The sequence below is a fragment of the Narcine bancroftii genome, chromosome 1 (assembly GCF_036971445.1).
Source record: "Narcine bancroftii isolate sNarBan1 chromosome 1, sNarBan1.hap1, whole genome shotgun sequence".
Lineage (NCBI taxonomy): Eukaryota > Metazoa > Chordata > Chondrichthyes > Torpediniformes > Narcinidae > Narcine > Narcine bancroftii.
The window spans coordinates 330448295-330462228 of record NC_091469.1 but is presented as its reverse complement, the minus strand read 5'-3'; the positions used below and the strand labels follow the sequence as shown (position 1 = coordinate 330462228).

The 13934-nt window shown below is 44.8% G+C and overlaps 1 pseudogene; it reads left to right on the top strand.

The window, feature by feature from the left end:
• Window positions 1-6448: 6448 nt before the first annotated feature.
• On the top strand, window positions 6449-13198 carry LOC138757592 (uncharacterized; annotated as a pseudogene).
• Window positions 13199-13934: the final 736 nt, after the last annotated feature.

The following is a 13934-nucleotide window of genomic DNA, read 5'->3' as shown; positions in this document are numbered from 1 at the left end:
TACAGTCACTGTTATTCCTTCATGACAAGTGAGGCGATCTTGTGTGTCCACGATAGTGTTCTTACCTTTGCAGCCTAGAAATTACATTGCAAGTTCCAAAATCTAACGTAGAGTTGTATTGGGAAAGGTTGTGGCTGTCATGTGACAGCACTGCCCCCTACCTAGTTGGAACACACCAGCTGCCAATCAAGGTTTGGTTCTGCCCCACCCATTAGTGCACACCTTGCTGTTGGGTCCATGTAAATTACCTGGACAGGACTCTCCACCCTACCTGTACTTGGCCTTGAACCATTGGCTCCTGGCATTTGATCCTGCTAACAACCTGGACTGGACACTCTATTAAAGTGCCATGTATTCTTTGTTCTCTCTCTTTGCCATCTTGGGACTATCCTGCTTCACTCCAGGCCTAGAAATGTGGAAGGGTGCTGGTAAGATGTGCACTGTTAAAAGGGTTGGGATCCTTTAATTAGTGTCCATTGTAGCATAGAACCGTACTTGCACTGAGTCAAAGGGTGGTGGGGCATCAGAGTGACTTTTCCTTGTTCATTGCATGTGTGTGTATTTTGTTCCCATGCTATTTTCCCCATGTTTGTTATTAATTGTCCACTATTACTTTCCAATGGCTGCTATAAACTGTGTCCAGAGTCTTGTGGGGTGACATGGTTTAGTGTTTGTTGTAGCTTTGCAATACTGTAAAGTCTCTAACAGATTCAGTCTGTCCAGTGGTCTCACCTATCTCTGAGACTGTCGCAGGGTCTGCTGAGGCACAGCCGTCAGTTCCTGGGTGGTGACCTATGCAACTGGGGTGGGGTGGTGGAGTTGGTACTGTGGTGTTATTCAGGTCGGTTGGAGTTGGGGCGTGAATTCAGGTGCAGATAGTGGTACCGGTTGGTTGGGGTTACTGGGGAAAGATGAGGGGTCTCCTCTATGTGCCAGGTCCCAGATGGAGATGATGTCCTGTCGACCATCCTGATACTCCAGATAGGCATATTGGGGGTTGGCGTGGAGGAGGTGGATCTTTTCAACCAGAGGGTCAGTTTTGTGGTGTCTGATGTACCTTTGAAGCAGCACAGGGCCAGGGTTCATCAGCCAGGATGGTAGTATGGTTCTGGTTGCTGAATTCCTGGGGAAGAAAAAGAGCTTTTCATGTGGTGTTAGGTTCATGGCCATTTAGAGAAGGGACCTAGTAGCATGGATTGTGTCAGGGGGTCTGTCCTTTTGATTTAAGGGGTAAGAGAACTGCCCTCCAAATGGTGGCATTTTCCCTCTCTACCTGCCCGTTCCCTCAGGGGTTATAGCCCATGGTCCTGCTCGTGCTATGCCCTTGGCCAACAGGTACTGCCGCTGCTCCTCACTCATAAAGGAGAACCCCCACCCCATCCCCCAGTCACTATGGATATTGAAGGGGTACTCAAACAGAGCGAAGATGCCACATAGCACTTTTATGACCATGGCCGTGGTCATATCTGGGCAGGGCGAAGGGAAACCAAGAGTACTCATCCACAATGTTAAGGAACTATACATTCCTGTTGGTGGACGGGAGAGGTCCATTAAAGTCCATGCTCAGCTGCTTGAAGGGGCGGGTGGCTTTGATAAGATGGGTTTTGTCTGGCCAATAGAACTGGGGTTTGCACTTGGTGCAGACCAGGCAGTTGTGAGTTAACTCCCTGATGTCTTGGACTGAGTAGGGGAGGATGCAGGCTCTAACAAAGTGGTAGAGCCTGGTGACTCCAGGGCCTGGTGACTCCAGGGTGGTAGAGGTTATTGTGGAGGACTTGGAGATGATCCAGCTGTGCATTAGCGCATGTCCACTGGGACAGGGCATCAGAAGGCTCATTGAGTTTCCCAGGCTGGTACCAGATATTGTAGTTGTAAGTGTTGTTCTTAATTTTCCCCGCTGTTTGTTGTTGAACATAAAAGCAACTGCATGTTGGTCAGTCAGCAGGTGAACAGTTGTCCGGCCAGGTAGTGCCTCCAATGGCACTCAGCTTCCACCATGGCTTGGGCCTCTTTCTCGATGGCTGAGTGCCGGAGCTCAGGGCCCTGGAGGGATCTGGAAAATAATGCAACAGGCCTGACTGCATGGTTAAGCGTGGTGGCCAAGGTGAAGTTGGACATATCACTCTCCACCTGGAAGGGGATGGATTAATCTTCGGCATACATTGCTGCCTTGGCGATATCACCCTTGATGCATGTGAATGCCATTTGGACTTCTGCCAACAGGGAGAAAGTGGCCAATTTCACCAGGGGGTGGGCTTTGTCCACATAATTGGGGATCCACTGGGCATAATAGGAAAAGAATCCCAAAGCACCTTTTCAGGGCCTTGAGGGTCCAACAGGGGGGCACATGCGGTCCGGGTCTGACCAATGATGCCATTCTCCACCATAGAGCCAAGGATGTCCAGCCTTAAAGTGCTAAAGACACACTCTTTTGATTATATGTCAGATTGGGGCTTTTGGCTGCCTAGCGAAGCTCGTGGAGGTTGGTGTCATAGTCCTGCTGGTCATGGCTGAAGATGATCACATTGTCCTTGTAGGGAAATGTGGCCTTGAGTCAATAGTTGTCGAGTATGTGGTCCATCTCCCTCTGGAAGACAGAAACCCCATTGGTGACACTAAAAAGGATGTGGAGGAAGTGGTTGAAGACAGCCGTCCCCCTCGAAGGCAGTGTATAGCCTATATTCTGGCCAGATTGGTAGCTGGTGGTAAGCTGACTTGAGGTCAATGGTCAAGAAAACCCAGAACTGGGTGATCTCATTGACCATGTCGACAATATGGGGAAGTAGTAGGGTGAAGCGGTTTATGGTCTGATTGTAGTCAATGACCATGTGTTGTTTCTCTGTGCTCTTTACCACCACTACTTGGGGTCTCCATGGGCTGGTGCTGGGTTCTATGACCCCTTCTGCTAGGAGCCATTTGACCTCTGCTTTAATAAATGCTCTGCCCCTGGGGCTGTACCATCTACCAGCTTGCAGCCGTGGGGGAGGGGTGGTGGTGGTGGGACCCGGAGAGTAGAGAGGCCACAGGTCATGTTTGGGGGGGTGGGGTGGTGTCAGCCGGTTCAAGAGTTGGGTGTTGCAGACTGTGAGGGATGGGTGGGGGCCATTAAACTACATGCTGACACTCTGTAGCTGGCAGTGGAAATCCAGTCCCAGTATGACTGACGCTCAGAGATGCGGCACGATCAGGAGTTTAAAGTTCCTGTACTCCATGCCCCGCACAGACAGCGTCACGTTGCAGTAGGCAGTGATCTCGGCTGAGTGGGATTGGAAGACCAAGGAGACTTTGTGTCAGGGTTACTACGAGGGAGTATTGCTGTACAGTACCCAGGTGGGTGAAGCTCTTGGTGCTTTCTGTGTCAATTAAACAGTTTGTAAGGCGGCCATTTACCTCGACGCTCATCATGGCTTTGGCCGGTTGGTGCAGGCTGTCTTGGTCAAGGACGATGGAGGCAAGTGTCTGGCTGCTGTCTGAGTTGCTACTATGTTGGTTCGGGAGCACTCTCCAAGATGGTTGCCCCCATGTCCTGTGCCGCCCTGAGTTGTCATTCCTAGGGCCACACTGATCCGTATCCGGCCACCAGATATGACGCCTGAGGTGAAGCAAGAAATGGGGTGGTCCAAGATGGTGGAGGCTGTCGGGCGCATGTGGCGCTGCTGGAGGAAGGTTGGGATCTCCACACTTTCGCCTAGTGCCCTCTCTTCCCGCAAGCAGAGCATGTGGCTCTTCATGCTGGGCAGCTCTTCCGGGGGTGCTTTCTGTGCCCGCAGAAGTAGCACTTCTGGCACTCGATGGCGGTGGCAGTGACGTTGGACTCTGTGTCCCAAGATGGTGGTGCCCGCATCCCCTACGTGGCGGCCGTGATTCCTGAAGAGAATGCTTTGGCGCTTCGTTGCGCTGTCTCCAGTGATTTAGTCAAGCCCACTACTTCCTGCAGGCTCCGATTGCCCTTCTCTAGTAATGTCTTTCTGATGTAGCCAGAGCTGAATCCAGCCATGCCCGTGTCCCGTATTAGGCCTTCGAGGTGGACAGCCACAAAGACTTCTCAGCAGTTGCAGGTTTGCCCTAGCTGCCACAGTGCCCCCATGTATTCATCGATCGACTCACCTGGTGCTTGTTTTTAGCTGCCCAGGAGGAATCATGCGTATATGATGTTCGGCAGGGCCCAGTACTGCTTCTGCAGGAATTCTATCGCCTCAGAGTAAGTAGCAAAGTCTCTCATTGCTTGGAAAATCTGGCAGCTGACCTGAGTAAAGAGCACTTCCCTCTTATCATATTCACTTCATGAATATGTTGAGGCAAAGCACCCACTGGTCGAATTTAGTTGAGGCCTCCTGAGCCTTAGAGTCAGTGTCTAATTTATCTACCCGTATTATCTTGTCAAAAATTAAGGTGATTAAATTGTACTACCAAACAACCACAATCAGACAAATAATTACGATTAATAGGCTTTAATCACCTTAAAGTGTCAGCACAGCTTGCATGTTGCTGACCCAGTTCCGAGGCAGGTACTGAGGGAGGGGTTTGGGCGTAACAGCCTTTATAGAGATATCTGGGAGGGAGGAGTCACAGGTTCATGGAGTGGGCCAGCCCAGATAGTACCTACATACATTAAAGGTAGCACCACAACCTTTCAAAAACTTTGAACGATTTGTACGCCCAAAGATGGGATTTTCCTACAGGCAGCCCCCAACATTTCAGCAGCTCTGAAATGGAAATTCATCCTTACAGAATTCACAGATCACTGTGAAAAAAAATTTGAGATACAGAACAAAAATCACATACAACAATGAGATTCTTTTTTCCTGCTTTACCACTTATTGGTTGTGGGGAAAAAAACTTTACTCAGAAAAAGATACTTATGCAAAGAGAAACATTTAAATAAAGAAGGAAATGTAAACAAACTGACTGCAATACAGAAAATGAATATTCGATAATGAATAATATGCAGAGTCCTTAAATGAGTCCCTGATTGAGTTTATTGTTTAGGGGTCTGATGGTGGAGGGGTACCATCTGTTACTGAATCTGGTGATATGAGTCCTGTGGCTCCTATCCGAACATGTCCTGGGTGGTGCGGGTCCTTGATGATTGCTGCTGCACTCCGACAGCAGTGTCTCATGCAAATTGTCTTGATGGTGAGGAGAGTTTTCCCTGTGATGTCTTCAGCTGTGTCCACTACCTTTTGCAGGGCTTTCTGCTTTAGAGGTAGCGGTGCCCCCTATACCAGACCATTATTTAGCTGGTCAGCACTCATTTCACTACACATCTATAGAGGTATGCCAAGGTTTTTGATGTCACACCAAATCTCCGCAAACTCATGACGAAGTAGAGGCACTGATGTGTTTTCTTCACGATGACATTCGTGTGTTCGGTCCAGGAAAGGTCCTCTGAGATGGTGACTCCCAGGAATTTTAAATTTGCTTGCCCTCTCTATCTCTGATCCCACCCTGATCACTGGGGTGTACATCTCTGGTTTTCCCCTCCTGAAGCCCACAATCAGCTCCTTGACTTTGGTGACATTGAGTGCACCATTCAGCCAAGTTTTCAATCTCCCTCTTGCATGCTGACTCATCATCCCTGTGTTAAAACTGTGTTTAAATTTGATAGGCCAATAGCCAGACACCTGGACCAATGAGCAGATGTGTGTGCCCATCACAGAAACTGGGAAAATTAAATTCAAGGAACAAAATTAATTTAGTAACAATTAAATGTAGGCACAAGTAACCACAGATGCTGGAACTCAGCAGGTCAGGCAACATCTATGGAGGGAAATGAGGTGTGAGTATTAGCAAGCTTAGGACATCAGATTGTTATAAAATCTTGTCTTTTCACTAATATTGTTCATAGAAAGAAATCTCCTGCCCTTAGCTTGTCTGGTTTACATGCGATTCCAGGCCAAAGCAAGGTGGTTGACCTAACCTGCCCTTTGAAATTCCCAGATAGTCACTCCACTCGAGGGATGAATCTGGTTGCAAAATAAATTTTTCTGTGAACTGATCAAGAAAAATGGTGGGAGATAAAGACGAGAGTCAGGACATTCACATGAAGTCCGTTGTAATTTATGAGGAAAGAGTTTCATGTTTTTTGACAAAAGACTCAAGGGACGATAAAGTTACAGAGATTGGAGAAGTGCATGGAGTTTGCTTTAGTTAGAATCATGGATACATGGAGCACAGTATGAGGCCATTTGGCCCATCATGCCTATGTCAGCTTTTTGAAAGAGTGATTTGATTGATGTCAATGGCTTGTTTACCACACTTCGAGTCTGTGGCACCTTCTTTTAAGTTTTGTACCTCATCAGCAAAAATGACAAGTCACACTACAGAGACAAGGTGATAAATCTCGTGATATAATGGGAGAATTAATAACCTGAATCTCAGCATGGACAAGGATTGTGGACTTCAGGAGGACCAGGAATGACCACCGTTTGCTGCACATTAATACCTGATGGTGGAGAGAGTAGAGACCACCAAGTTCCTCGGAGTCCACTTAAGAAGTGACCTATTGTGGACACACAAGATCTTCCCACTTGTTAGGGAAGGTATAACTTCAAATGTACCACCTGAGAAGACTGAAGTTGGTAAGGCTACCGGCCACTCAAGAGCATCCTGGCCGGCTGTATCGGAGTGTGGTATGGTTGTTATAAAGCATCAGATCGGAGGTCAATGTGAAGGACCATGAGAGCAGCAGAGACAATTACTGGGTCTTCTCCCCCCCCCCACCCCCCCACCCCCCACTGTTGATGTGATCTCTTGGATCATCGTTTAAAGAGGTGTGCAAAATCCTTGAGGAGCCCTCAGCAGCTTTCAGTTTCAGGAATGTTATTAGGCAAACTTTTATGTTATATTATGCAAGGTCAAGTAAAGACAGGACAAAATCTTGGCTAAAGTGATTGGTTTCATGAGTGTCTTAAAAGTGGGGGGAGGTAATAAAGACTTAAAGATGGATCACTTGTTCCTTATCTCTTTAGAGTTGTGGAACTTTCCTGCATGACCATTCAGAAGTGAGTAATTAGCTGTAGAGAGCTTTAGGAGGTGCTGAGGACATATAACAGAATATTTTGCATGCCTTTCTTTGTGAGCAGATTTTGACCTAGTCGGCATCAAAGGCATTGGTTGATCTCCAGCTTGGCTCAGCTTGATTCAAACATTCTATGATTGTGCATGGGGTGCAATTAAATGCAATAACAATCAATTAATTTTGAAACGCAGAGTCACGTGGAGCTATAATTTGTATTAAAGGCCATTTCTTAATAATAGTTTCTCTCTGCAGCTAATTTTCTCATCTCTAAAATTGTTCTATTAGTCCCAGTGTGGCCATTACCCTTCAGAACAAAATTGAAAATTTTCTCAAGCAGACATCCAAAGGTGAAGTGAAGCATGAAAGTCTGCAGACACTGAGATTGTACTAAAAACACACAGAAATGTTGGAGGAACTCAGCTGGTCTCGCAGTGTCCATAGGAGGTAAAGATATTTACCGGTACTTCGGGTCTGAATCCTTCATTCTTTCTTTTACAAAATTTATATTAATTTCATTTAGCAAATGTTACATACTGTAGATAAATAAAACAAGAATCAAATTTTTATGCTAAAACCTATGTTACATTTTTAAAAAGTACATGCAAAAAGAAAAAAAAGAAACTGACTAATCTACAAAATCGACCTCTTACCTGCAAAGGCTGTTGGTAAAATACATAATCCACTATCTGATAATGAAATAAGTAAATAAACAATGAGGTCAAGAATCAAAAATTAGTTAAGCATACAAATTTGGGAAATAATTAAGGAAAGAACCCCATAAAGAAATGAAGTTTACATTCATTACAGTAATGGAACATTAATTTTTTTTCTAAAGACAAACAAGCCGTCATTATCAGATGGCCATTAGAGTGAGTGGGAGGGGCAGCATCTTTTCCCCTCATTAGTATGACCCTTCTGGCAATCAGGGAAGCAAAAGCTACTAAATGGGATTGTGAAGAATTCAGTATCGGATCATTGGGCCTAAAGTATTCCAAAAAAGGCAATAAAAAGAGATGAAGCCAAATTAATATTAAGAACTAAAGATAGTGCATGAACTACCCTTCCCAAAAATTGAGAAGGATGTAACCAAAACACATGATACAATGAACCATTAAACCTTTCTTTAAGGTCTAAGCAAAAAGCAGGCAGGCATCTCAATCAAGACTGAGAGAGAAAGGGGGAAGAATGAGAGAGGGAGGAGTCCAGACCAACAAACAAAAGGTGTCAAGTGGATGTGATAAGAGGAAAGTTGAGAATTGATTTTGGTTCTCAGAAAGGAGACCGAGGGAAAAGAGAGAAAGAGAGACAGAACTAGAGCAAAGGAGACAGGGAAGGGGGTGGGGGGGGGGTGGGGGTGAGGGAAATTTCTTAACAGAAACTGGAGAGGTCAACCTTAATGCCATCCGGTTAGATGCTGCCCTGTCGGAAGATGAGGTGCTGTTCCTCCAATTTGCGGGTGGTCTTAGTCTGGCAGTGCATGAGACCATGGACAGACATGTCAGCAAGGGAATGGAATTGAAATGGGTGGCCACTGGGGGGATCTTTGATATTGCGGCGGACAGAGCTGAGGTGCGCAACAAAGCGATCTCCCAGTCTCTCCAATGTACAGGAAACCACTTCCGTAGCACCAGATGCAGTAGACTCCCCCCGCAGATTCACCAGACATCCAAAGATCAGTGGAGACTTGCAAGCCTCTCCATTCTAGATAAGCTTATGCGTCCCTTTTGTGCTGTGTTTACTGGTTTTCCTATAACTCTGTTACTTGCAAGATTTCCTGCTTTAGATTTGGCTGCATGTCTGATTTCCAACAATTTCATTTTGTTAATGTAGTACTCAATTAGAGCTTTGATTCTAACAGTTAAGCTGTTAGTGAAAAGTTTTAGAATCCTACATGATAGTAAAAAATTTTTATTTCTTGGTGTCAATGAAACCAAAGGGGCAAGATTTTAACCCAGTGATTTTGTTCATTGGGGCATTGCTCATTCAGCACGTAGCCTTGAACAATGCTATCAGATTCTTCAGAGCTAACACCAGACACCTGACAGGAAAGATTTGATTTTCGCTGAAGTTTAGTTGGTTTGCTCGCATACAGGCCACTGTACTGGATTCAGATCAAAAACCCAAGCAATGCCTCCAAGTTTGTGCAACCCTTTATGGTTGGTTAACTAAAGGCCCCACATTCCCTTTTAGGTTGATGTCAAACCCCCTTATATGAAGATGAGTGGAGGTTATCACAATGCTTTGGCCATTATCATTTACCTTATTGTTTGGGGAATCATGTTCTTTGCTAATACAGTAAACAGAGGAATTACTGACATGGTCTTTGCCCTCAGACAGCTCCAAGAAAAGTCCAGAGAACAAAACAAAGGACTCTACATCACCTTTGTTGACCTCACCAAAGCCTTTGACACTGTGATCAGGAAAGGGCTTTGGCAAATACTAGAGCGCCTTGGATGCCCCCCAAAGTTCCTCAACATGATTATCCAACTGCACGAAAACCAACAAGGTCAGGTCAGATACAGCAGTGAGCTCTCCGAACCCTTCTCCATTGACAACGGCCTGAAGCAAGGCTGCGTCCTCACACCAACCCTCTTTACTATCTTCTTCAGCATGATGCTGAAACAAGCCATGAAAGACCTCAACAATGAAGATGGTGTTTACATCCGGTACCGCACGGATGGCAGTCTCTTCAATCTGAGGCGCCTGCAAGCTCACACCAAGACACAAGAGCAAATTGTCCGTGAACTACTCTGCAGACGATGCCGCTTTAGTTGTCCATTCAGAGCCAGCTCTCCAGCGCATGACGTCCTGTTTTGCGGAAACTGCCAAAATGTTTGGCCTGGAAGTCAGCTTGAAGAAAACTGAGGTCCTCCATCAGCCAGCTCCCCACCATAACTACCAGCCCCCACCCCCCCCCACATCTCCATCGGGCACACAGAACTCAAAATGGTCAACCAGTTTACCTACCTCAGCTGCACCATTTCATCTGATGCAAGGATCGACAAAGAGATAGACAACAGACTCACCAAGGCAAATAGCGCCTTTGGAAGACTACACAAAAGAGTCTGGAAAAAAAACCACCTGAAGAAACACACATAGATCAGCATGTACAGAGCCGTTGTCATACCCACGCTCCTGTTCGGCTCCGAATCATGAGTCCTCTACCGGCATCACCTACGGCTCCTAGAACGCTTCCATCTGCGCTGTCTCTGCTCCATCCTCAACATTCATTGGAGTGACTTCATCACCAACATCGAAGTACTCGAACTGGCAGAGTCCGCAAGCATCGAATCCATGCTGCTGAAGACCCAACTGCGCTGGGTGGGTCACATCTCCAGAATGGAGGACCATCGCGTTCCCAAGATCATGTTATATTGCGAGCTCTCCACTGGCCACTGAGACAGAAGTGCACCAAAGAAGAGGTACAAGGACTGTTTAAAGAAATCTCTTGGTGCCTGCCACATTGACCACTGCCAGTGGGCTGATATCGCCTCCAACCGTGCATCTTGGCGCCTCACAGTTCGGCAGGCAGCAACCTTCTTTGAAGAAGACCACAGAGCCCACCTCACTGACAAAAGACAAAGGAGGAAAAACCCAACACCCAACCCCAACCAACCAATTTTCCCTTGCAACCACTGCAACCGTGCCTCCCTGTCCCGCATCAGACTTGTCAGTCACCAACGAGCCTGCAGCAGACGTGAAGATACCTCTCCATAAATCTTCGTCCGCAAAGCCAAGCCAAAGAAAAAGAAAACCCATGGAATCTAAAATTCAAGCAACCAGCAAAAATATGGATGAAAATAAATTTTGAAAAGGGGCAGTATGGTTGGCGTAGCAGTTAGGGCAATGCCTTTACAGCACCAGTGATCAGGTCTGGAGTTCAAATCCCACACTGTCTGTAAGGAGTTTGTAAATTTTCCCATGTCTGCATGGGTTTTCCTTGGGGTCTCCAGTTTCTTCCCATAATTCAAAACATATAGGGGGTTGGGATGTAGGTTAATTGGATATAAATTGGGCACCACAGGCTTGTGGACCGAAATAGCCTGTTACCTGTGTGAATTTTTTTTAAAAATAAATAAAACACTAGATATATGCAAGTTTAATATTGTAAAAGTTAATGTTCTCTGAAGTAACACATCAACCTTTGGTGAAGATGGGCTCAAATATTCAACCAGCGGAGTGCCTTGGTCGTGCTTTGCTCGTAGCAGCTGTTTGAATGGCGTCGCCCAGGATGAAGTGGCACTCACCATTGGGGTGACTTTCAAACTGTCTCCTTATCCCTGCTTAGTCAGAGTTGCCCTGTGTAGTGTGCAGGGTCATGCAACCACTACGGCAAGAACCTGATTGGAAGGCACCACATCTGTCAATCAAGGTCAAGACTACCCAGGCTGAGCACTCACCTTGTAAATAGCCTTTTGAAAAAAACCACACAGGTCACCACTGGCTCTGTTAATTGCCTGCTCTATTTTGGGTGTAACTGGGCTGGTCCCACTGACCACCAGGGGGGGTATAAAGCCCAACAATTGAAGCAGCTGGATCTCCTTTCCCCAAGGAATGAGCCCAAACTCCAGTCCAGAACACAGGCCAGAGCTGATGCTGGAGAATCAGTATCAAAATGTCTGCCCATAACAGATGTGGGGCTTTTGTGAGCATACTAACAGACCATTGTTTTACTGTGTTTCTTCTTAATTAATCTTATTGCCATACCTGCATCAGGTCAAGGGATGGCAGGTAGTTTGGTTGTGTCTTTCCTCTACACTAGTTATATGTATGTAACTATCTATAATGTTATTGTTCATCTTTCGGGCGGATCTGTGGAGGGGGAGGAACCTGCAGATGCAGCGATGGTTAAATGTTTTCAAAGAATGCGACTGAAAATAAAGTGAAATGCTTTAAGGTTTATATATTCATTCAAGTGAAGTTTGTTCAGTGTAAGTATGGTAAAGTATTTTTGTCTTTTAAACTATTTATTCTTAATGCAGGTGTATTAATTAGGCACTGTAAGAGCAAGTCTCAACCAACTGGAAAATACAGTTATACGGCTCTACCAAGCCCCTTAAGTGCCAGATACCAGGGGTTTTATTGTAGTTACCAACCTTGTCACAGTGACTTGACTTTAAAAGTAGTGACCCAAGGGATCTCAGATGCCAGGGCAAAGATCTATCTACTAGAGGGACGCAACAGGTCAGGAGGCATTTGGAGAGGGAAATGGACATTTTTAGTTGAGATACTGCACCTGGACTGAAAGAATAGAGGAGAGGTAGGAAGTATAAAGAAAAAAAATGGGGTGGTAAACAGGAGACATGTGGTGAGGAAGTGCTGTCAATGGCGGAGCAACGACGCGGAAGAGGTGTCGCTCTTTGACGCTGAGGACAAGGGGCTGCGAAGACCAAAGAAAAAGAAGATCCTACATCCAGTGGCATCTTTCTTCCATCTGATTTTCCAAATTAGTGCAATTGTTGTCTACCTTCTTTGTGAATTCCTGAGCAGTTAGCTTTATTGCCTGCTTTGTGACAATAATTTTGCTTCTATCTTGTGACTTCTGGACTGTAAAAAAAAGTGTCACTGGTAAGGCTACTGGTCGGGTTACGTTGGTGGAACCAGGTTGATGATGATGGAAAGAGTCATTGGGTCTTTGAGTCCAAGAAGCCCTCAAGAAAAGGAAAGAAAATCTCTTCAGAAGCTGAATCCAAAATCTTTTGGCTAGGATTAGTCATCTGTCCCATCATGTGGGTCATTTTTGTCTTCAGTACATTCCTTTCCTTTAAACTGAAATGGTTGGCTGTGGTTATCATGGGTGTAACTCTTCAAGGGTCTCATCTGTATGGTTATATTAAATGCAAAATAGGAAGTGGAAAAAATCTAACCAAAAAATCTAACTACCTCCTACCTGGGTCGCCAGTTTTTCAAAACGGCAACGAAAAGAGAAGAGAATATAGAATTGTAAAAGAGGAATTAAATTTTGGAAAATAAACTTGACATATTTTCTGTACTGTGAACAACTATTGATTTTTGACACTAGCAAATTTTAGATGTTTTCCTTCATGTTCAAGGGCCCAGCTGGAAATAATTGTAATTGTCCTATAATTTGTAACTTTCTTATTAATTACTGATAGATTAGCTGTTATTGTCTGCCAACTTAAAACCAAATGTGTGTGATTGAGCTTGAAATGAATCTTTGATGCAAAATGTAGCTTTAGACCTTTCCACATTGATAAACTGGTGGAATTGTTCTTGGGGTGGAGGCAGAGGAAGAGTTTACAGCAAGTTGGATCTCTAATGTATAAACCTTTAATAATAAACTTAAAACTGATGGTGTTGGAGGGAGATGATCTTAAAATGCTAGTGTAGTGAAAGATCTGTGAAACATTTTCTGCAAAGATCTTTTAAACTTCACTAAACACCATTCAATACAGCACAACAATGTTTATAAAGTAGAGCAATAAATTCATGTTTCAACACAGTCTGTCAGATTGTAAACTCAGTAAAGAGGGTAACATTTACTTTTATATAGATTTAGTGTTTTGGAAATATTAAAGTAGAATTTGGAAAGGGTACTTGAAGCGGTGAAGATTTACTTGCTGAATTAAGCCTCACCAAGTTCCCATGATAATATCTAGTGTGCAGGTGAATACCAAATGCTCAGTCAAAATAAACTACCGTGCAGCATTTTAAGATGTTAATGATGAATATTTGGATTTTATTTTACAAAGGTATGAAATTATTTAACTTTAAAATTATTGGGTCAATCTGAACATCTTCATCAAATTTGCAGCAGATTGCAAAGGTAGGTTTATATTTATGTCTTACTTTTTTGGCTACAGTTTGCACCCCAGTTACTGATTATTAATTTTTTTTAAATTTAGACATAACAGCACGGTAACAGGCGATTTCGGCCCACAAGTCCGTGCCG